This window comes from Schistocerca serialis, chromosome 5 (assembly GCF_023864345.2).
Source record: "Schistocerca serialis cubense isolate TAMUIC-IGC-003099 chromosome 5, iqSchSeri2.2, whole genome shotgun sequence".
NCBI lineage: Eukaryota > Metazoa > Arthropoda > Insecta > Orthoptera > Acrididae > Schistocerca > Schistocerca serialis.
In genome coordinates, this window is record NC_064642.1 from 663,185,771 (window position 1) to 663,208,803 (window position 23,033).

General features: G+C 39.3%; 1 protein-coding gene and 1 long non-coding RNA gene across 2 annotated transcripts in view; both read right to left on the bottom strand.

The window, feature by feature from the left end:
• Positions 1 to 23,033, bottom strand: part of LOC126482163 (V-set and immunoglobulin domain-containing protein 1-like) — a 730,649-nt gene that overhangs the window by 395,635 nt on the left and 311,981 nt on the right. The window lies entirely within an intron of this gene.
• LOC126481417 (uncharacterized) lies at positions 15,556 to 16,196 on the bottom strand. Its single transcript, XR_007587555.1, has 3 exons — positions 16,121 to 16,196; positions 15,852 to 15,962; positions 15,556 to 15,672 (listed from the first exon to the last, which is right to left on the bottom strand). It is a non-coding gene; the product is annotated as an uncharacterized LOC126481417 (long non-coding RNA).

The window sequence follows — 23,033 nt, forward strand, 5'->3', positions numbered from 1 at the left end:
TGCGGTTCTAGGCGCTTCAGTCTGGAACCGCGTGACGGCTACGGTCGCAGGTTCGAATCCTGCCTCGTGCATGGATGTGTGTGATGTCCTTAGGTTAGTTAGGTTTAAGTGGTTCTAAGTTCTAGGGGACTGATGACCACAAATGTTAAGTCCCACAGTGCTCGGAGACATTGTGAACCAGCCATGTTACTCAAGAATGCCTCGAAGGCGACGAAGACGCCATTATCTACACCTCACTGAGTATGAATGGGGTCGCGTAAATAGGGTTATGTGAGTCAATAATGTAGCCATTGTGTATGATTCATGGCAGCAGTGGTCACGAGTATATACGGTCGCAAGAAGACCGTTCTCTGGACGGCAATGTGTCACTACCGAGAGGGAATACAGTTATGCGACGTTTGGCTCTAGCGTATCGTATTGCATCTGCTGCAGCACTTGGAGCGGCAGTTGGCACCACAGTGACACAGCGAACTGTTGCAAATCGGTTACTTCAAGGACAGCTCCGAGAGAGACATCGCGTAGCGTACATTCCACGGACCTCAAGCCACCAGCTTTTGCGAATTCAGTGGTGTCAAGCGAGAGCTTGCTGGAGACGCGTTGGAGATGTGTTATGTTTTCTGCCGGCCGGGGTGGCCGAGCGGTTCTACGCGCTACAGTCTAGAACCGCACGACCGCTACGGTCGCAGGATCGAATCCTGCCTCGGGCATGGATGTGTGTGATGTCCTTAGGTTAGTTAGGTTTGAGTAGTTCTAAATTCTAGGAGACTGATGACCTTTGAAGTTAAGTCCCACAGTGCTCAGAGCCATTTGAACCATTTGTCATGTTTTCTGCTGAAAGCAGGTTCTACCTCGGTGCGAGTGATGGCCGTGTGTTCGTTAGGAGGAGGACACTGGACCAACATCTGAAGCTATGATTTTGCTTGTGATGTCGTGTAACAGCGGGAGTACTCTGGTGGCTACCTCGCGATTGCAAAATTGTACGCCAGTCTGATTGATTTGGCCTCTTGTGCTGCCATTTGTGAACGTCATTCCAGGGGGTGTTTTCCAATAGGAGAACGCTCGCCCCCATACCGCTGTTGTAATACAACATGCTGTACAGAGTGTCCACATCTTGCCTTGGCCTGCTCGATCACCAGATTTTTCTCCAGTCGAGCACACATGGGGCATCATCGGACGAAAACTCGGGACTCATCCACATACAGCATTACTCATCCCTCTACTGACCGACCAAGTGAAACAGACATGGCATTCTGTCCCAGAAGCTGACATCCGGCCCCTGCGCAGCACAGTGCATGCACGTTGGCATGCTTGCATTCAACATTCTGATGGTTAGACCGGTTATAAAAGTCCAGCATTTGACATTTGCGATAGCTTATTTCGTGTTTACATTTACTCGTGATATTGCAATGTTAATCACTTAAATATGCTACCTATACACATGTGTTTCCGAAATTTCATTGTTCTACATTAATTAATTTTAGTCTTACATTTTTTCCGTCAGGAAACGTGAAAAAATTATTTACGCATATTTTGTTAGGGGATCAATAGAGTTAGGCTTGAAAGTGGATTTAAATTATTCAAATAATATAAGTTATTTTAATGAGGCACTAGTCACTGCAAATCTGGCAAGTTAATTGCAGCTGAATAATTTTATTAGATCGAAGTTATGATGTAAGAAAAATTAGAATTAAAAATAAGATGAGTTTCCCACTAAACGGGAAGGAATGGAATGATCTTTTACAGAAGGTCATGGTTCAAGTAACGCTTGCTGTGCCGCTGATGATGATGATGACGATGAGGAAGTTTCACCAGATTCGTCATATATACGTAATTGATGAATATTAGAAGTGAACGACTTGCTAAACAGTGCAAGTCGCCATTACAAGATGGTTTGCAGTCAGCTGCGCACGACGCAAACAATTACCGCGCTGGGAGGCGGAAACCGCAGCAGCGGCCCGCCGCCCGCCGCGCTCGCCACACGACGCCGACGCCCCCCGTCGCGGCGCTAATCGACCTGGCGGCCGTACCCTGCCGCGCCTAATCTTTACGAGCTTCCACCGCGTTCTCTACAACCCGCCTGCTGCCGCTCCGCACGCAGATATATTTTTCAGGGTTCGTCGGGCCGAAGTCCGCCTCGAGTTACGAGCAATAAAAATTTAAATTCCGCGCTCCGCTCGATATGTGCGCGCCAGCAGGAGCGTTGCATGCATAAGGAACGTGGCCGCCAACCAAGTTCCCGCGACGTGGCGAAAGGTCGCGCAGCGCCCCTGTCAAACGCCGAACAGGCAGCGCAGAATCAGAGGCGCGCCGCCTTGCGTTTCTGCCTTTCACGGGAACGTAAATCAATGCTAATGGGCGCGCTGGATATGCTATTGGTTTTGGAGAAAATGGAATATAAGAGAAGTCACATTCGCTACACAACAGTAATTAAGCCGAAAGCATTATAAGGATCTGAATGCCTAACACTGATTCAAAGAGGTGAACAACAAGAACTGGAAAAGGAGAGGTAAGAAAATACTGAGAAAAAGTTTAGGAACGCAGAATAACAAAGAGAAATAATAAGTGGACGAAATGGAGACATGAAAATTTATACAGAAAGTTGGAGACAATCAAGGGCACAACAAGGTAGATTAGATTAACTGTCATATTTACAGAATGAGTTACAATAGGCAGACGACGAAAATTTTTAGTTTCATTTCCAAATTAAGGAACACCTCGAGACATTTCGTAGAGACAAGAAGAGCCTGAGAAATGGCACAGAAGACAGCATGCAGGACTGGGAATATTTCAGGGCAATCATTCAATGCTGCGGAACTTCATAAACCATAGCAAAAACCACGACCTAAGGCGGTGACGTAGAATGAAAAGAGGCATGCCATCAGGTAATGAGCGAAGAAGTTACGGGGAGATCAGAAAAAAAGATTGTGCTTTATAGTCTCCAGTTCAAAGCGGTCTACAATTGAAGAAATTTTATAATGAAAAAATACATATATTTTTACTGGATTTCTCCTGTTCTATGGTACAGCATTTTCCTTCTTAACTTCCCGGGGCTTCATACTGGAGTAGTTGATGTCCTGCTTCTGTTAGTATCAACCTCGTAGGTCGTGGTTTTTGTTGTTGGGTAGGAAATTTAGCAGTACTGATGATTAGCCAGAAATGTTCTTTGACTTGTATTGCGTCTTCTGTGACGTTTCCTCTGGTCCCTTCCTGTCTTCTACAGCCGTCCTGTTCTGTTAATTAATTTGAAACCGAAGTGAAAAATCTTCTGCTTTCGACTGTTTCATTCATCCTCTAATATGACTGTAAAAGTAAATTCAGCTTTAATTACATATAGTACCGTATTCAAAAAAGAAAATTTATACGCACCGTACAAAAATACAGAACTAAATCTTACTATTTCAGTATTTGAATTACTCATCGCTTTGACTATGTTTTACACTCTAATAGTCCTTCCACTTCTTCAAATTTACTTTTGCAGCTTCTTCCTCTTCAAAACCAACCACTTTATCTCTACGTGCAACTTTGAGATTGGACAGAATGATAATTATTCGTCATTTAAGAAAGTATCCACTACCTTCCGTATAGTTAAACATTAGGCAAAACACTAACAAAAATTTCGTCGTCTGAATAATCCGCAATGTGATATAGTGTAATATATTCTGAACTAACGTGAACATTTTGTTACGTGGGTCTTCTACAAAGTAAGGTCCGTTTCTATTTCTATCCGCGGCAGCGCTAAGATCGCAGTTCCGATCATGCGCGGCAGTTTGACTCGAGGAGAAGACATCTACGCCATTTTCAGATCGCTGCTGACGACATGTGCTTTTAAGTGGTTCATTATAATGTCAGTCGTAATTGAAAATACAGACATATATCACTAGGGGTAAGATAGAAACTGCCTACAGGAAAATTAAAGAGGCCTTTGCAGAAAAGAGAAAAACTTGTATGAACATCAACAGATAAGATGGAAACTCAGTTCAAAGCAAAGAAGGGAAAGCAGAAAGGTGGAAGGGTTATATGGAAGGTCCATACACGGGCGATGTTCTTGAGGACAATATTATGGAACTGGAAGAGGACGCAGATGAAAATGGAATGGGAGATATGATAGAGAGTGAAGAGTTTGACAGAGCACTGAAAGACCTAAGTACAAACAAGGCCCCGGGAGTAGACTACATTCCATTAGAACTGCTGATCGCCTTGGGAGAGCCAGCCCTGACAAAACTCTACCATCTGGTGAGCAAGATGTATGGGACAGGTGAAATACCCTCAGACATCAAGAAGAATATAATAATTCCAATTCCAAAGAAAGCAGGTGTTGTCAGATGGGAAAATTACCGAACTATCAGTTTAATAAGTCACAGCTGCAAAATACAAACACGAATTCTTTACAGACAAATGGAAAAACTGGTAGAAGCCGTCCTTGGGGAAGATCAGTTTGGATTCCGTAGAAATATTGGAACACGTGAGGCAATACTGACCCTACGACTTTTCTTAGAAAATGGATTAAGGAAAGGCAAATCTATATTTCTAGCATTTGTAGACTTAGAGAAAGCTTTTGACAGTGTTGACTGGCATACTGTCTTTCAATTTCTGAAGTTGGCAGGGGTAAAACACAGGAAGCGGAAGGCTATTTACAATTTGTACAGAAACAAGATGGCAGTTATAAGAGTCGAGGGATATGAAAAGAGAGCAGTGGTTGCGAAGGGAGTGAGACCGGGTTGTAACCTACCTCCGATGTTATTGAATCTGTATATTGAGCCATCAGTAAATGAAACAAAATAAACATTCGGAGTAGGAATTCAAATCCATGGAGAAGAAATAGAATCTTTGAGGTTCGCCGACGAAATTGTAATTCTGTCAGAGATATCAAAGCACTTGGAAAAGCAGTTGAACGGAATGGACAGTGTGTTGAAAGGATGATGTAAGATAAACAACGACAAAAGCAAAACGAGGATAGTGGACTGTAGTTGAATGAAATTGGGTGATGCCGAGGGAATCAGATTAGGAAATGAGATACTTAAAATAGTAAATGAGTTTTGTTATTCGGGGAGCCAAATGACTGATGATCGTTGAAGTGGAGAGGATATAAAATGTAGACTGGCAATGGCAAGGCAAGGGTTTCTGAAGAAACGAAATTTGTTTAGATCGTGTATAGATTTAAGTTTCAGGAGGTCGCTTCTGAAAGTATTTGTATGGAGTGTAGCTATGTATGGAAGCGAAACATGGACGATAAATAGCTTAGACCAAAAGAGAATAGAAGCTTTCTAAGTGTGGTGCTACATAAGAATGCTCAATATTAAATAGGTAGGTCACATAACTAATGAGGAGATACTGAATAGAATTGGGGAGAAGAGAAATTTGTGGCACAACTTGACTAGAAGACGGGATAGGTTGGTAGGAATGTTATGATACATCAAGCGGTCACCAGTTTAGTATTGGAGGGCAGCGTGGAGGGTACAAATCGCAGAGGGAGACCAAGAGATGAATACGCTAAGCAGATTCAGAAGGATGTAGGTTGCAGTAGGTTCTGGGAGATGAAGAAGCTTGCACAGGATAGAGTAGCGTAGAAATACGCGATTTAGACGATGATATTTTTCAGTTATGCTTTCTGGGTGGACCTCGTGGTCTAGTCGTAAAGTGCATGCCCGAAAACCGAAACGTTATTGTGACCTTCCAAAGAAATACATTCGAGAAAGTCAAAAACTAAGATTATTTTCTTGTAACTGGGATTTACAGACATGTAAAATTTTATAAGTGACGTCGTGGTCGCCTTTTAACTGTGGTTATATATTTGTGAAATGCAGTATAGTAAGTTCGACGTGTGGCCATTATCACGGGAAGTAATTGCGTCAGCATATATCAAAATCCAAAAAGGATCTGACATGACACGACAAAGAACCTGGTTTCACCGCATGTTGTTCCTGATTACGTTTTCTTGTGTCTATTGTAATATTTGGGAAGCTTTGTGTATGTGCTGCCGGTATTGCGCTTTATTTTTACATACATCCTTTAGGGGAGACGGAAGGCAAGTGGGCTTCAAAAATTCGATTTTTAGATTTTAGCATATTTGAAATGCCTGGTCTTTCCTGCATCAATCAGTTTTTGTTGCATATAAATACGACAATTTTTTCGTGAGGTATGATGGTTTTCCTGACGCTTTGTGCAGTCTGGGGACGGTGACAACAAGGTTTATGACCGGGTCTGTACAGAACAACCCTATGGTCACAATGTCACAACTTCTAAATTAGATTGCACTGGGCATGTCCAGAAGAGAATGGGTTTAGGTTGAGAAGATTATTGAAAGAAAAGTCAAAAATAGTATTGGACTATGGTAAGGACATAGGTGGTAAACGTCGCCTGATGAATGTTGAAATAGATGGATTACAGAATTAGTATGGCTGGGCCATAAGAAGAAAACATGAAAAAGGCTGTATGGGCTATCTTTTTCCGTAAGCTTTCCACAAATGAAAATCTAGTGGACGGTATTTGCCCGAATAATCCTGACACTTGGTGCAAGTACAGTAGAAGTGCCAGATATAACCACAAACATTCTTTACCTGCATCAGTAATGAATGAAATTAAACTAATATTTAGACACCTTTGTAAATATACTTCGTCGAAAAAATGTCTTCAGGGGAAATCTCAGAATTTAAATGAATGTGTGAATTCTGTCATTTGGAACCGGTTACCGAAAATTGTATTTGTTCAGCTTACAAACCTCAAATTTGGTGTTTATGATGCTATTTTATGCTTCAATGATGGTGTAATTAGAAAACTGGACGTTTTGGATTTTATTGGGCATAAAATCTAGTGACAATACTGGAAATACTGGTGCAAATACATTAAGAAAGAAACTGCAAAGCAGATAATGCTAATTTAAAATAGACAAAAGAAGCCAGACAGAAAAGAAGAGGGACCAAGAGAAGATAATAAGATCAGTAAGCTTCAGGTGATGCTCAGTATGGTGCAGGAAAATATTAGTGGTAAGTAATTCTCATCAATAACTATACTAGAATTGCAATATTAAACTTTAAATGGATTTTTCTCAAAACAACCTTTTTGTACTTTCAGGTACCATTATTTGATAAACTAATGGGGTTAGAAAGATGAAATTTGGTCAATTTGTACTGCAGATGGTAATAGGTTATTACAAGTAAAGTTAGAACCACCAAACAATCAGAAACTCTTTTATAATAATTGATGTACAAAAAAAAAAGTTAAATTTTACTAGTGAAAGAATAAATTTTTATTTTAAAGCCATAAGAGGTATTATGTTCATTTTACTTACAAATTACGGCACATATGCTATACAGCGTAGTCCATTGGTAGTGAGCGGGCCAAATATCTCACGAAATAAGCGTCAAACGAACGAATTATAAAGAACGAAACTCGTCTAGCTTGAAGGGGGAAACCAGATGGCGCTATGGTTGGCCCGCTAGATGGCGCTGCCATAGGTCAAACGGATATCAACTGCGTTCTTTCAAATAGTAACCCCCATTTTTATTACATATTCGTGTAGTACGTAAAGAAATATGAATGTTTTAGTTGGACCACTTTTTTCGCATCGTGATAGATGGCGCTGTAATAGTCACAAACGTATACGAACGTGGTGTCACGTAACATTCCGCCAGTACGGACGGTATTTGCTTCGTGATACATAACTCGTGTTAAAATGGACCGTTTACCAATTGCGGAAAAGGTCGATATTGAGTTGATGTATGGCTATTACGATCAAAATTCCCAACGGGCGTGGGCTATGTATGGTGCTCGGTATCTTGGACGACATCATCCAAGTGTCCGAACCGTTCGCGGGAAGGTTACGTTATTTAAGGAAACAGGAAGTGTTCAGCCATATGTGAAACGTCAACCACGACCTGCAACAAATGATGATGCCCACGTAGGTATTTTAGGTGCTGTCGCGGCTAATCCGCACATCAGTAGCAGACAAATTGCGCGAGAATCGGCAATCTCAAAAACATCGGTGCTGAGAATGCCACAGAAACATCGATTGCACCTGCACCATATTTCTATGCACCAGGAATTGCATGGCGACGTCTTTGAACGTCGTGTAGTTCTGCCACTGGGTTCAAGAGAAATTACGGGTCGATGACAGATTTTTTGCATGCGTTCTATTTAGCAACGAAGCGTCATTCACCAACAGCGGTAACGTAAGCCTGCATAATATGGACTACTGGGCAACGGAAAATCCACGATGGCTGCGACAAGTGGAACATCAGTGACCTTGGCGGTTTAATGTGTGGTGCGACATTATGAGAGGAAGGATAGTTGGCCCTCATTTTATTGACGGCAATCTAAATGGTGCAATGTATGCTGATTTCGTACGTAATGTTCTACCGATGTTACTACCAGATGTGTCAGTGCATGACAGAATGGCGATGTAGTTCCAACATGATGGACGTCCGGCACATAGCTCACGTGCGCTTGAAACGGTATTGAATAGTATATTTCATGACAGGTGGACTGGTCGTCAAAGCACCATACCATGGCCCGCGCGTTCACCGGATCTGACGTCCCGGATTTCTTTCTGAGAGGAAAGGTGAAGGATATTTGCTATGGTGATCCACCGACAATGCCTGACAACATGCGTCATCGCATTGTCAATGCATGTGCGAACATTACGGAAGGCGAACTACTCGCTGTTTAGAGGAACGTCGTTACACATATTGCCAAATGGATTGAGGTAAACGGACATCATTTTGAGCATTTATTGCATTCATGTAGTATTTACGGGTAATCACGCTGTAACAGCATACGTTCTGAGAAATGATAAGTTCACAAAGGTAAATGTACCACATTGGAACAACTGAAATAAAATGTTCAAACGTACCTACGTTCTGTATTTTAATTTAAAAAACCTACCTGTTACCAACTGTTCGTTTAAAGTTGTGAGCCATATCTTTGTCACTACTACAGCACCATCTATCACAAAGCGAAAAATGTGGTCCAACTAAAACATTCTTATTTCTTTACGTACTACACGAATATGTAATAAAAAATGGGGGTTCCTCTTTAAAAATACGCAGTTGATATCCATTTGACCTATGGCAGCGCCATCTCCCGGGCCAACCATAGCGCCATCTGGTTTCCCTCTTCAGGCTAGACGACTTTCGTTCTTTGTAGTTTTTTCGTTTGACGCTTATTTCGTGAGATATTTGGCCCAGTCACGATCACTGGACCACCCTGTATATACAGGGTGGTCAGAAAATGTGTGAAATGCTTGTAGGGATGTTCCAGGGCAGGTTGCACTGAGACATAAATGTTAAGAAAGAAATTCGATACGTTGCTCCGTTTCCTCCGAGTTATTTAGCGTAGACTTTTGCCAATCGGGGCGTCGCGCGCTCACACTCAAGCGGCCTGCCAGGGGCGGTGTTGCCCAACGAGTGCTTTGTCTCGTTAGCTGAAACTTGAATTGACACGCGCGACGATCTGATTGGCTAACTTCAATGCTAAATAAATCGGAAACGGCGCAACGTATCGAATTTCTTTCTAAACATTTATGTCTCAGTACAACTTGCCCTGTAACATCCCTACAAGCATTTCACACATTTTCTGACCACCCTGTATGTAGTAAAAATTTCGTTGTTGTATCACTTATAGTTCTTTTGAAAAGTGTACCTAATCAAAGGGTAAAATAGCATTAGCAGAATAGGGATAAAAATTGCCTCCCGTCTCCCCTTAATATTGGATTTAACTTTGTTTTTGTTTCATATAAAAGAGAAAATTAGTTTTGTAATAATGTTCTGCAATCATTTGGTCCTCTCTACGAATCCATATGTAAACTGCTCGACTGAAATGCATTAAGTACTTTATTCCAATGATATTTTATTTTAGTTCACATCCGTTTCTTTAATTTTCTCGCGTTTAACGAGTAGCTCCATGTCAGCAAATTTTCACGGTGTTGGTATTCATCTTGCTACGGAATGAGTAGGCCCTATATACTTCTGATTTGTATGGTGTTGCTACTAGTAAATTATTATTCTTTGTTATCCTAATGAGTAAGGGATTCTTCCTCGCAATTGCTAAACTTGTAACAGTAGATGCCAAAATGTGTTCACACAGGTAGTAAAATCGATATATTTTAACAAAAATCAGTGTATTAGTCATTCTCCTAATGCCATGAAAATTTAAAACTAAATAAAACACACTGTCGTGCTTTTATCGTTGGATCTGTACAGCTAGAGTTCACAAAATGCAGCAGCATTCAGTTTGATGGAAGTACGTCACACTATACCACACAGCCTCACGTATAAATACCCATTCTGATATAGCCAATTTTTGCCGCATAATTGTACTTGGCACAATAACCCCGTACTCGTAACTAATATTACAAAGCATACTCAGCTGTAGAAAGCAACATAATTTAGAGCAGCCTTTCCGTGACAACATGTAATATTTTTGAATATCAATTATGTCCAAAGCTGATAACATGAAGTTGTGCATTAAATGCGAAATGTGCGAGAAATGTATGCAAACTTAATTAAAATTCGAACTATACACTTACAATACAGTTCACACACGTATTCCAAGGCAAGTACAAATGTCCACAGAACAATATCCGGTGGAACTATTTGTTTTATATTTAAAAAAATATTGACTCACTTACTCCACTCAATACCACGGGTGTGAGAAAAATTAAAGCAGAATACAAGCCGCATGGTCAAAATGCAAATTAAAAATTGAAATAGACACAATAAGGCGTAAAGAGGAGCAGAATGCGCTGACAGCAGCTATTCTTTGCTACGAAACCAAAAAAATATGGACGACTTGAAATCACCCAAAAAGAAATATCATGGACTGATGAAGGTGCAGCGCAAGATGTGCCCCCAGCGAACCAATGTTGTGTTACTGGAAGTCTCTCTTTGGTTTCCACCCTCATGATCTACAGGCACACCGAAGTTCCCAGCTCTGATATCTGAGGTCCACATTCAGGTGCTATGGAGATCACAGGAACTTGATACAGTGCGAGTAATCTATGGAAGAATGAAGAATAATTAGGGGAGTTGTAATGAGGTCACTAACTTGAAGGTGACGTCCGCCAGGTTAGTTGCTACAAATATCAGCTTCTGATGGAAGTGTTTAGACAAAAATGTGACAGTTTGTGTCTTCTATCAGTGTACTAAGCTTTCTGATTGTGGTATAAAGTGTAAATGAATCACATTTAATTCGTAAGTGAACTCGTTCAAGGGATTTTTTCATTAATATAGATGAATTTTCGTGTGTTGTTGCTTTTACTGTGTGGCTTTATTTCTGTCATTTGACTTTAGATTCTCTGTCAGTCCTGCTCGAAAAGATCTCTGGACGAACGCTGTAAGAAGGAAATGTTGGAAAACGACCAAGCATAGCAACATATGTTCTCAGCAAATTCCGAAAGACAGAGAGAACATCAGTTTCGTCAGCCCGTATTAAGGAGAACTCGGGACTCCGAATCAGTATGTTTTTTATGGCAGTATATTCTACACAGTTTACCAATTTCTTTCATTAGACGTTCACAAGGGTTCGAGGAAGCGTGATACTTGGATATATAGATGGAGAAATGTTTCTTGCTCGTAACATACGTGTCCATATAGCAGATCGAATCTGTGGTCCATTGTCGGAAATTACTTTCAACACATGCCCTACATGAAATAAAAAATGTTTTACAAATGCATTCGAAACAGTTTTAGCAGTAGCTTTGTGTAACGGAGTGAAGGTAACAAATTTTGAAGTGAGTTCAACAGCGACAAAGATGTAGCAAAAACCTCTATTAGTTCTGGGAATAGGACCAAAAATGTCTACAGCGGCCATATGTCTCAATTTAACAGGTACAATGGGATGTAATGGAGGAATATGTGAAGACGTGTCTGACTTAGCTTTCTGGCAGGTTTTACATGATGCTAAAACTCGTCGAATACGTTTCTCCATGTTGGTAAAATAACAGTTCTGTCTCAGCATGAGAAAACATTTTCTCGGTCCGTAATGTGCGTAACTTAAATGAGTATACCAGATTAATTTGTAAACAAACTCGTCAGGAATGCATAATAACCAATTGTTGCTGTCAAGGTGAGAGCGGCGAAACAGAATATTATTGCGTACAGTGTAATGGTTTCTAATGCTAACATTATTCTTATCTTTCCAAAGGTGTTTAATTTCTTTTCAAACGTTGTCTTTACTCTGCTCTTGTGCTATGTCTTGTAATGACGACGAAATGAAATTTTCAAATGCAACTTGTTGAATGTTTATGACGCTGCAATTTGCTTTGCAGAAGTTGGTTGCGATGTCTTGCTGATTGTTGCTGAGAGAACGGGATAGTGCGTCTGCTACAATATTTTGAGTACCGGGAATGTGAACAATTGTAAAATTAAATTCCTGCAAATAAAGTTTCCATCTACTTAATCTGTCGTGTGTAAATTTAGCGGAAAGTAAAAGCTGTATAGCTCTATAATCTGAGCAGACGATAGTGTGTCTTCCATTAAGAAAATGTCGAAATCTCGCAAATGCCCATACAACACATAATGTTTCAAGTTGTGTAACAGAATAATTGCGTTCAGCAGGTGAAAGAATGCGACTCGCAAAGGCTATGTTTCTAATTACTGTAATCCCATCTTCTTCAATTTCCTGAAAAAATGTGTACGCCTAGAGCGGTGTTGGAACTGTCGGTGGCAATGGAAAAATTTCTAGTATGATCTGGGTGCGATAAAAGTGGTGCATTCAACAAAGCATGTTTCAGGTACATAAATTCAGAATGTGCTTGCTTATCCCAGGACCAAATAGTGTATTTACCTGTCAATTGACATAATCTAGGGGTGTCTAAAGCAGAGTAATGAATAAATTTACGAAAAAAGTTAATTAAACCCAAAAAGCTGCGTAGTTGTTTCTTCGTCGTAGGAACAGAAATGTCACGTAGAGCTTTAAGTTTTTCCGGGTCAGGCGTAATGCCCTCTGCTGAAATTACATGTCCAAGAAATTTTATAGAAGTTTTACCAAAGTGCGATTTACTGAGATTAACTGTGAATCCTTGTGCACGAAAAGTTCGTAACAGTTGTTCAAGAATCAGATTGTGTTCAGACCAGTCACCTTCTGCAATAAGAATGTCGTCTACATACGTTGTGATTCTGTCTTTAAGTTCTGTCGGAAGTATTGTATTCAAACCGCGAATAAATGCTGCTGAAGAAATAGTTAAACCGAACGGTAATTTACAAAATTGATAACAGTCACCAAAACAGAGAAAAGCCGTGTACTTTCTGCAGTTCGGATGGAGTTGAATTTGCCAAAATCCCGATTTCAAATCTAATGTGGAATAAATAGCAGTACCACGAAATTTCTGTAGAAGTTCTTCTAGTGTCTGTGGGCGATCTGTTTCATTCATAATAATGTCATTGATGTGACGCGAATCAAGTACGAGGCGAAGTGAACCATCCTTTTTCTTAACAATATGGAGCGGGTTTATGTACGGACTAACTGCCGGTTCAATAATTCCTTGGTCAGGCATAGCTTGCTATTCTTTTTTAACTTGTTCTCTGTGAATATACGGAATCGGATAATGTTTGGCTTTAAATGTGTCGTGTTGTTTAACTTGAAATTCATACATAAAACCGGACATAGTACCAGGAACATTGTCAAAAACTGGAGCTTGCTGTAAAAGAATTTTGCGTAGTTGCGTGCGTTCGTCGTCTGTATTTGGACTGCCCTGTTTAACTTTATCAGAAATCATCTGTATAACGTCATAGTCAGCTTCGTCTGGAGTAGTGGTGGGCAGGAAATCGCGTATCTGTCAGAAATCACAGTGACTGAGAAGTCGCAGATATCACAATCACAACTTTACAGAATCTAAATGCGATTTCAGTCACAGTTAGCAGTCGCAAGTAGTATTTCATATTCAAAGACGTGAGCCATCTATTGGTTGAATTTAGCACTGCTTTCTGCGATTTCAGTGACAAGTCGCAACTAAGAGTCGCAAGTAGCAACTAAAAAGCGCGGTTAACAGTGGCATCTGTTGGTCAAAGTTTGTACTACGCTTGTCTCTGCGATTCGCAGTCGAGTCCAACTACGATTTCCGTGACAAGTCGCGACTAAGAGTCGCAAGTAGCAACTAAAAAGCGCTGTTAACAGTGCCATTTGTTGGTCAAAGATCGTACTACGTCCATCTCTGCGGTACGCTATCGAGTCCAACTGCGATTTCCGTGACAAGTCGCAACTAAGAGTCGCACGTAGCAACTAAAAAGCGCAGTTAACAGTGCCATCTGTTGGCGAAAGTTCGTACTACGTCTATCTCTGCGATACGATATCGAGTCTAACTGCGATTTCCGTGACAAGTCGCAACTAAGAGTCGCAAGTAGCAACTAAAAAGCGCAGTTAGCAGTGCCATCTGTTGAGCAAAGTTCATACTATGCTATTCGCTACCGAGAAACTGCGATTTCTGTGACAAATCGCAACTAAGAGTCGCAAGTAGCAACTAAAAAGCGCAGTTAACATTATTTTCCTAGTGCCATCTGTTGACCGACTTACGTACTTCGTTATGAGAGCCTTGTGCCTCACGAGATCGGTATACTGTGTGTGCATTTGAAGGACTTATTTCATTAGTGGTACAAGTCCATTTTTGTTCATTTTGAGATACAGAGTCGTAAAGTTAAATGAGCGCTGAAAAATCTGCAGTTGAGATACCAGAAATATTCAAGCAAATGGCTTCTTGCGAGAGATGAACCTTTATTTATGTTTGTTTCGATCATTAATTTCAGAAGCATTATAGACAGAAAAGTGTAGGTAATGGACTTGTACCACTATTGAAATAAGCCCTTCACATTATATGACGACATGCACATTCAGCATCAGTTATGGTTGGTCAAACACAGCTGTGACTCTGAAAGTATTATATTAATAAGAAGCAACATTGCCTTTTTCTCCTGAAAATATCAAGTAACGTAACAAATGTGTTTGATTCTGCTTCCAATATGACAGTTTTGCTTAATACTCCACATGCCTACAGGACTTTGCAATGTTAACACAGAGGAACTCAGACATCTGTATAAGTGTAGTGAAATGAAAACAGTATTATTGGGTCATATGAATGCCTCACTTTTGTTCCGACACAGTTCAAGACTCGGGATAAAAGTTTTACACCTGGGGTTCTACATGGCAACTTCACACACAAGAACTTTTTGCCGTCACTACTACCACCTACATAAGTAAGCTTTTCCTGTGTTACTTTCAAGTACTGCACTTAAGCTATTCCTGATTTAAATGGAAGATCTGTACTTCCCACATTCATATCAGCAGCCTCAAAATACATATTGTAGACTTTGGGATAAGTTACAGGTCAGTGTCACACAAAGATTATGGGGATGGGGAGGGGGGGGGGGGGGCATGTCACTCTCCAACTAGTGTTCACCAGTAAATAAGTGGCGGAAAATTACGGGTATAGGACGGCTTAAACATGTGGAAAATGAGATTTTCATTATTCACTCACTGTATTTAACATTTATTATTCCTTTAAAATCACACAACAACTTCAATAAAACACAGTTTAATCACTCATAAGCACACTTATTTCACGATTATGTCACTTTTAAACTGCAAATTCTTCTAAGAGCTGTCTTGAATCTTCACGAGTCTCTCTCAACAGCCTTGATGTGGATAGATACGTACAGCAACCAGTAATCAGAGTCAGAACTGTGTCTGCAAAATCACAAGGATTATTAAACAATTTTTGCTGTCACTAATTACAAGTAATATAATTGACAAGAGTAGATTGCTAAAATTTGCTCTAATGAAAGCCACTCAATGGGGTATATTTCACATTTACAAGAACGATCTCACTGAAGTAATTAAGTCCATCGAAACACTTAGAAACTAACCTCTCGTCTGACGAAAACGGTCTAAAGACGCAGTGGCAATTTCTCCAGATCTGTTGACAATGATATTTTGAGTTATCACTTTACTGAGTGACTAAAATGTAGTTCGCGTACCTGTGAACATAACAATATGTTAGAATTCATTTTATAAACACGAACTATTACGCTACTGTATGGCTACTTACATATTAATTACACTATTAATATTTTCACAGTTGTTTCTTGAATACAAAATTAAAGCCAACGGAAGAACAAACGTAAAACATACTTACCAATGACAGGTTTGTTGAGATGCAATTTTCTGTGTGGACAGATGTAACTTTTTCATACGGTGGTAAGTCACAGAAAGCGCAGGAGTCACAGAATTCGCAGAAGTAGCAGAAGTCGCAGAGATCGCAGAAGCCGCAGATATCGCAGAAGTAGCAGAAATCACAGAAGTCGCAGAAGTAGCAGAAGTCGCAGAAATCGCGGAAGTAGCAGAAATCGCAGAAATAGCAGTGGCGGAGGGATACACGACCTAGGTTCCTTAACAGAGACTCTTAACTGCGACAAATCACAGTTAAGAATAACAAATACTGAAAAGTAGCATTCACAGAAATCACTGATATCGGAAAATCGCAGTTTAGCCCATCACTAGTCTGGAGTATTATAGTTGCGTATGTACGTATCTGTGAACAATGTGGAATGACAGGCTAAGTTACGTAATGCGGAAATGACCTCTGTACGATTAATTGTTTGTTATTCTGCAGATAAAGAGTACTGAAATTCTAGTTGTACATTTTCATCCTTCGACATTAAATAGGAGTTTTCAAAGTCAATAATGGCATCGTATTGTACCAGAAAATCCGTACCTAAAATAATGTCTGTCGTCAATAACGGAATAATCCAAAAATTTGAGTGAAATGTTTGACCTGCAATACAAAATGATAAATGTGTGTGTAATTTTACATCTACTCCTTTACTAGATACTGCTCATTTTACTTTCGTTTTGCCTAATGGTAACGTAGGACAGGTATTCTCTTTGTTACACTCGTTGAAAGTTTCTTCATTTATAACTGACATACGTGATCTAGAATCGCTTACTGCTGAAAATTTCGATGATCCAATTTTAACTTCGATGTCAGGGTGTGAAATGGTTTTTTGAACAACTGGTCTTTCCTGCAAAAGAGTGTCTCGGATGTCGTCAACAGTAATAACATTTTCGTGAACAAGATTCTGTGTATCTGAAGTATTACCTACGTTGCTGGAAGATGCAACCTGTACTGTATCTAGTCAAATTCTATCTGACGTGTTATTATTTTCAGGAGGATGCTGTGGCATTTCCACTATTTGTACTGTTCTATTATTTCTTCCTGACGTATTACGTTCTGGATGATACCTACTGTCTGGTTCATTCATGATAATATGTTGTTGCTGATGTTCTTGCTGCTGATAAGACCGACTGTTATTAAATGTACGCTGAAAATTGTGCTCATTATTTTTACGTTTGTCATGATAGTCATTTCTATACGGTGCACTGCGATAGGAATTGAAATAGTGTGTTTTCTGTACTTACTGATTTCCTTGTTGCTGGGCGTTACTATTTGTTGGGGCCGACGCTATACGCATACGCGGCGAAACATTAAAGCTTGGTTGACCTTCTACATTACATTGTTGGTTAGGTATGCTAACCAGTTGGCTTTCATGCTGTTGCGGTGAAAAACGTCTATTGTTACCAAAATGTGGTTCCTGTTGCTGAAAATTTTGTCGATACTGATAATTAAAATTTTGTCTGTTATTGAAGTTCTGGTGGTTGTCGTTCCTGAAGCGTCTATTAGCTTTGCTATTGAAATAGCGTGGCTGATCATAATTGCTGTATGTTTGTTGACTTTGGTTATTATACGAAAAATGTTTGTTTATAAAGGAATAATCCGATTGCTGCACTTCCAAAAGCTGTAACAGATCTCTGCATGCCGAAATATTTTCTTTCTGTTGACCCGTTAAAAGTGACACTCTTAATGATCGTGGTAATTTAGAGATGCATAATTGAATAAGTGCAGATTCACTGTATGGTTCACTTAAGTACTGGTTTTGTTGGACCATGTGTTCAAAAAATTGCGTAACAGTGGAAAAATTTGAGTTATCATAATTCGATAAACTAATTAATTGATCCTTGATTCCGCGCTGTGTCCTCTTCGACCAATACGCTGACCAAAAAGCATTCTGAAATTCTTCTACCAAGTAGCATTGTCTCCCGATCGGTCTCATACGAGTTGCCAGTTCGCCTTCCAAAAAACTGCAAATAAATTCAAGTTTGTGCGTTACAGGCCAAGTCGGTGGAAAAGCAAAGCTAAATTGTTGTATCCAATCCAAGGGGTGAATCTGTGTTCTGTCATTTTTAAATACTTTAAATTTTCTCACGGATAGAAAATGCCTGTAATCAAAATTATCGTCTCGGAATGTTTGAACAGGTTCAGGATTGTATGAGAATCTATTTGTCAGTGACCGTTCGGAATATACCTCACATACTCTCTATAAAGTTATACAGGCTGCGTGAGTGTGAGAAATGTTCGGAATGTGGCGTATGCTGTGACGTTTTAGTGACTGAAACATTTTTCAACTCTGTCACTTCTTGCTGTAGAGTTGACAATTTTCTACGTAATGTATTATTGGACGAATCTATCTCACTGATAGTCTGCTGTAAATTTTGGAATTCAGGTGTTTGATTAAACGAAATCGGTGAAGTATCGTCTGATTTGGTGTCATTATTACTTTCGATAACGTCAATACGACTGGCCAATTCATCATATTTTTCAGTCAGTATTTTTACCTGATCATCGTTTTTAGTGTCACAAGCATTAATTTGTTTTTGTATTTTACGTGTGGTTTCGTTCAATTTTTTAACGTCAGCTTTGATGACATCGGAATCCTGTGTTAGTTCTAATTGTTCGAGTCTGTCGGTCACTGTCTGAAAATCTACTGTGTGTGTATCTGTTTTTGATTTAAGATCGGAAATGTCATCACGCAATTCGGTGTTCAACTGTTTGACAGTATTAATTTCGTCTGATACTGTAGCTATATTGTTGTCTACGTATGTTTTTGCTTTCGTAAACAGTTTACGCTTATCTTCCTGTCTCTGTGCGGTAATTGTTTCCATGACTTGTCGTTTTACTTTATTTTGTTCCTGTATGAATTTACGGTAACGCGTTTCACTGTTTTCTAGGTGGTGATTAAAACGTACGTCAATTTGACTGTTCTGTTGGTCGAATTTCGCGTCTACTTTTGCATCCAGTGTGCGCGAAAGTTCTGCTGGCATTAATTTAAACTCGCCGCGTAACTGTGTTGCGTTTTCAGTGCATTGTTTACCGACTGCACTAATTTCGTCTCTAAGTAATTTAGTTGTATCTGCATGTCTATTATTTAATTCTTGTGCCACAGATCTAATTACTTCACTGCTTTTCGCAACACAAGCCTGAATTTCCTCACGCAATTGTTCCTTGGTATCATGACATTGCGCGGCAACGGCTGTAATCTGTGCACTAAGCTGTTTGTTCTGTTCACTAAGTTGTTTGTTCTGTTCACTAAGTTGTTTGAAATTTTCATTAAGGTTGTCTTGTTTTTCATTAAGTCGTTTGTTCTGTTCACTAAGTTGTTTGTGATTGTAGTCTTGCTTATCATTCGACTGTTTGAGACTTTCATTCAACTGTTTGGAATTGTTGTCTAGTCTTTCATTAAGTTGTTTGAAATTTTCACTAAATTGTTTGTTATTTTCACTCTGTTGTAGCAATAGTGCCATAATTTGATCCAAGCCAATATTACCTACTCTATTCTCTGTGTTGTTTGATGGCGTACCTGCAATTGTTAGTTTTTTGTAACCATTTGGTCATTTTGTGATTCTTGAAAATGTTTGCTAATCGGATGTGCACTGTTGGTCACTACACCGGAATTAAATAAATGTGACGTATTTTGATTATACTGTTCATTTTCGTTAGAAAAATTTGTCTGTTCATCACGTAAATTTTGCAAACCGGGTGTGTCAAGCTGGGCAGCGTTCATTGTAACAGAACGTGCTGCGTCATCAATTGTCGTTAAATTAACAGAGGACACAATTGAATTTATTTGCTCATCACTAGGATAAAAATCATTATTAGTGGTCGGTACACACTGATTGTCTGAAAATGGAGGATTGTCATTATTACACTGAGTGTCGCAAGTACTATCGGTCAAATGATTTGAGTCGGCTATTTCATTCATTACACATCGCGATGTATTGTTAACAGTTTTTCGCGGCATTTTTGCACAAATCAAGATTAAGCACAAATGAAACAAAGACAATGCAAAAATGCAACAAACACGATCACAACAAAGAGCAACAAATTGCCGATGATCTGTGAAAGAAAGAGTGACAAATTAGTAAATGCGTTGCGCCAGATGCAAACTACGTTGAAATAAATAAGAGCAGATAATTGACTACTTATCAGAAGATTCACAAAGAAATACGAACCTGGACGGATGTCGCCAAGTGTAACCTCCCCACACAAAAAAATAAAATAATTAAAATGATGAACCACGAGCCAAGCGTAACCTCCCACAAAAATATTAATTAAATGAATTTTTAAAAGTATTGTAACCTCTGAACAAAATTAATTTTAATGCAATCTCTGAAATTTTATGAGGACAGCAGCGCTGCCCTTCGGCCCTGTGTTCTGAATAAAAAAGCAAAAAATTCTTACCTCAATAAAAACTGCAAATATATCTGCTCGTATGTAGAAATTTTTGGCACAGCTTCGTGCAATGCTGGCGTATATTTTTTTCTGATTCTTGGAAGGAATGATCATGCATTGGAAATTTTCTTTAAATTGAAATGAATGCTTTTCTTTAAAAAATTACTTTAGATTACGAAAATTATTATTGCGGCAATTTTGAAAGAAGTTAATGACAATTAATATACATTACTAGACATGCGCAAGGCTGCTTCTTTACCTTCTACAACAATACTCATCGTCCAGAGTCCCGACCAGAGCAGACTGCCAACACGCGCAGGCACGCGCCAACTAGCCCGGGCTGAAGACTAAAGCAGACAAACCACTACTACCGACTTTCACGGACTCGCGACAAGCAACAACTAACTACATACTACTCTCTAGTCAGAGATTCTGCCATGCCTCGCCCATCGCCGGCAATGCATACGTCTTACAATGTTTAAATTTTTTATGTAATCTAATGATTTGCTCATTCTAGAAGTTCACTTGGCTTCCTAGTACACGAACATTTTTATGAGTATAATTACTTTTTATTAGAAACTGTATCTGTTGATGATACTTGTCGTTTGAGGCTCAGACATAGCAACAATTATGAATCTGGTTTCTTCTATGCTTGGGAATCAGTTTTATTGCATTTGACCATTTTACTACGGCCTCTTTGTGGCTTTCCTTTAAAGCTACAAATGGTGGTGACTAATTTGTTACGTTCAATAATGTAGGTATTACATGTCATAGGGATTTCCTGCGTTCCACATTCACTGATTTTGCTCAGTGTGGCGAACAAAACACCGCTTTATTGAGTGAATGTACGACGTCTTTTTGCAAAAGGTCCGGTCTTGTGTTGTACACTTGAATTTTTTTCTTATTAAAGAAAAACAACTTTATTCAGTAAATGTCTGCACGTTTCAAGAGAATCGTGTAATAAACTGTCCTGTACCATACAATTTTTAACCTCCCGGCGGCCTTGGGAAACTAAAGAATGACAAATGTGGTCACATATTGTAGTTATTATCGATTTTGTAAAAACCACGTTACAAATCAATATAAACGTTAGTATTCGCACTCATCCGATATCGTATTCAGAAATGTCGCTTGTTGGCCGCTTGTGACAGTGCTATCGCTGTGGGTAGCAAAAACGAGGAGTGTCGCGACCCTTATGTTTGACTGTGTAGCGCCGTTTCTCCTTATATACCCCCGTGGAGTTACATCTGCACGAAATAGCTTCACTGAATTGTTGCATAAATTTAACAAAAGAAATACGATGAACGGTAAAAGGAACTTCATCCGTAACTTACGGAAGAACGAAACTTTAATTAAGTAATTCATTGATTTGAAAATAACGAACAGAAGACCTTCTTAGATGACAAATATGTGATGTGGCTGGCTGAAGCTGATAAATTAGCTATTAGTACACCGACGTGGTAACTTCAGATTGACAAAACCACGGCACTTCTGCAGCGTATGAATTTCTTAGTTACTTGGAAGAGTATCATAGTAATTTTTTGTTATAAGTTAAAAGTCTCTTAGAGCAAAAAACCGAAGATATGCACTATATATTTATTTATTTAATAGACCTAAGGTTTTTATATTCTTTTCGTTTGCAGTACGAATCATTTACGTTTTGTACAACAAGCAACAGAGGGTAATAGTAATTACATAACAACACATCATCGCTAGAATAGTTTATTTTTGATACCATTAAGTGTGTGTGTGTGTGTGGCTCCACCTGAAGACAGACTATGATTGGCCTGACAGCAAAGGGTAAGTTGGTACCTAGTAAGTATCACTTGACATGTAACTGTGTACAAGTTTTCAACTGGTCTACGATGTAATCACCAATGACAATTATTTGGTGTGTTACAGATCTACATTTTCCTTTCTGTGTTATTTTATAATACTAACGTACGTTATATTAAAAGGAAGGTCAGAGTTGGTCGTAATATTGATGTTTTATTGATAGCAGACTCGATTTTCGATCACATGGTGATCATCTTCAGTGCTGTACAAATTAAACTCAGATACTGGTATCAGGTTATCAATGACCAAAACTGAGAAGCGATCACAAGACAGTTCTTCTCTCCACATATCTCATTTTAGTGTTCTAAATCATGTTCATTAATTTTTGTATTCTTCGCGTTTACTGCTCTTCGAGACGATCCATTCATTCCGTGACTTTCATGATTGCAAGCAACTCACTGGTAATTTTTTTTATTATTACACTATAAGCCGCTCTAAATGATCTGAAAAAAGGCACACAGACGGGAAGAAGACACAAAAAGAACTTGATAAATAAAAACGGTAGCATTCATAACGAAATATAGGAACTGCTTACAGTAAGTCAATGAAAAAGGAGTTTTTAGCTACACAGCATGTCTTCTGTATAATCTTACGTATGTCACATGAATAACAATAACTCATGTCTTTTATTTCCATGAATCAGAGA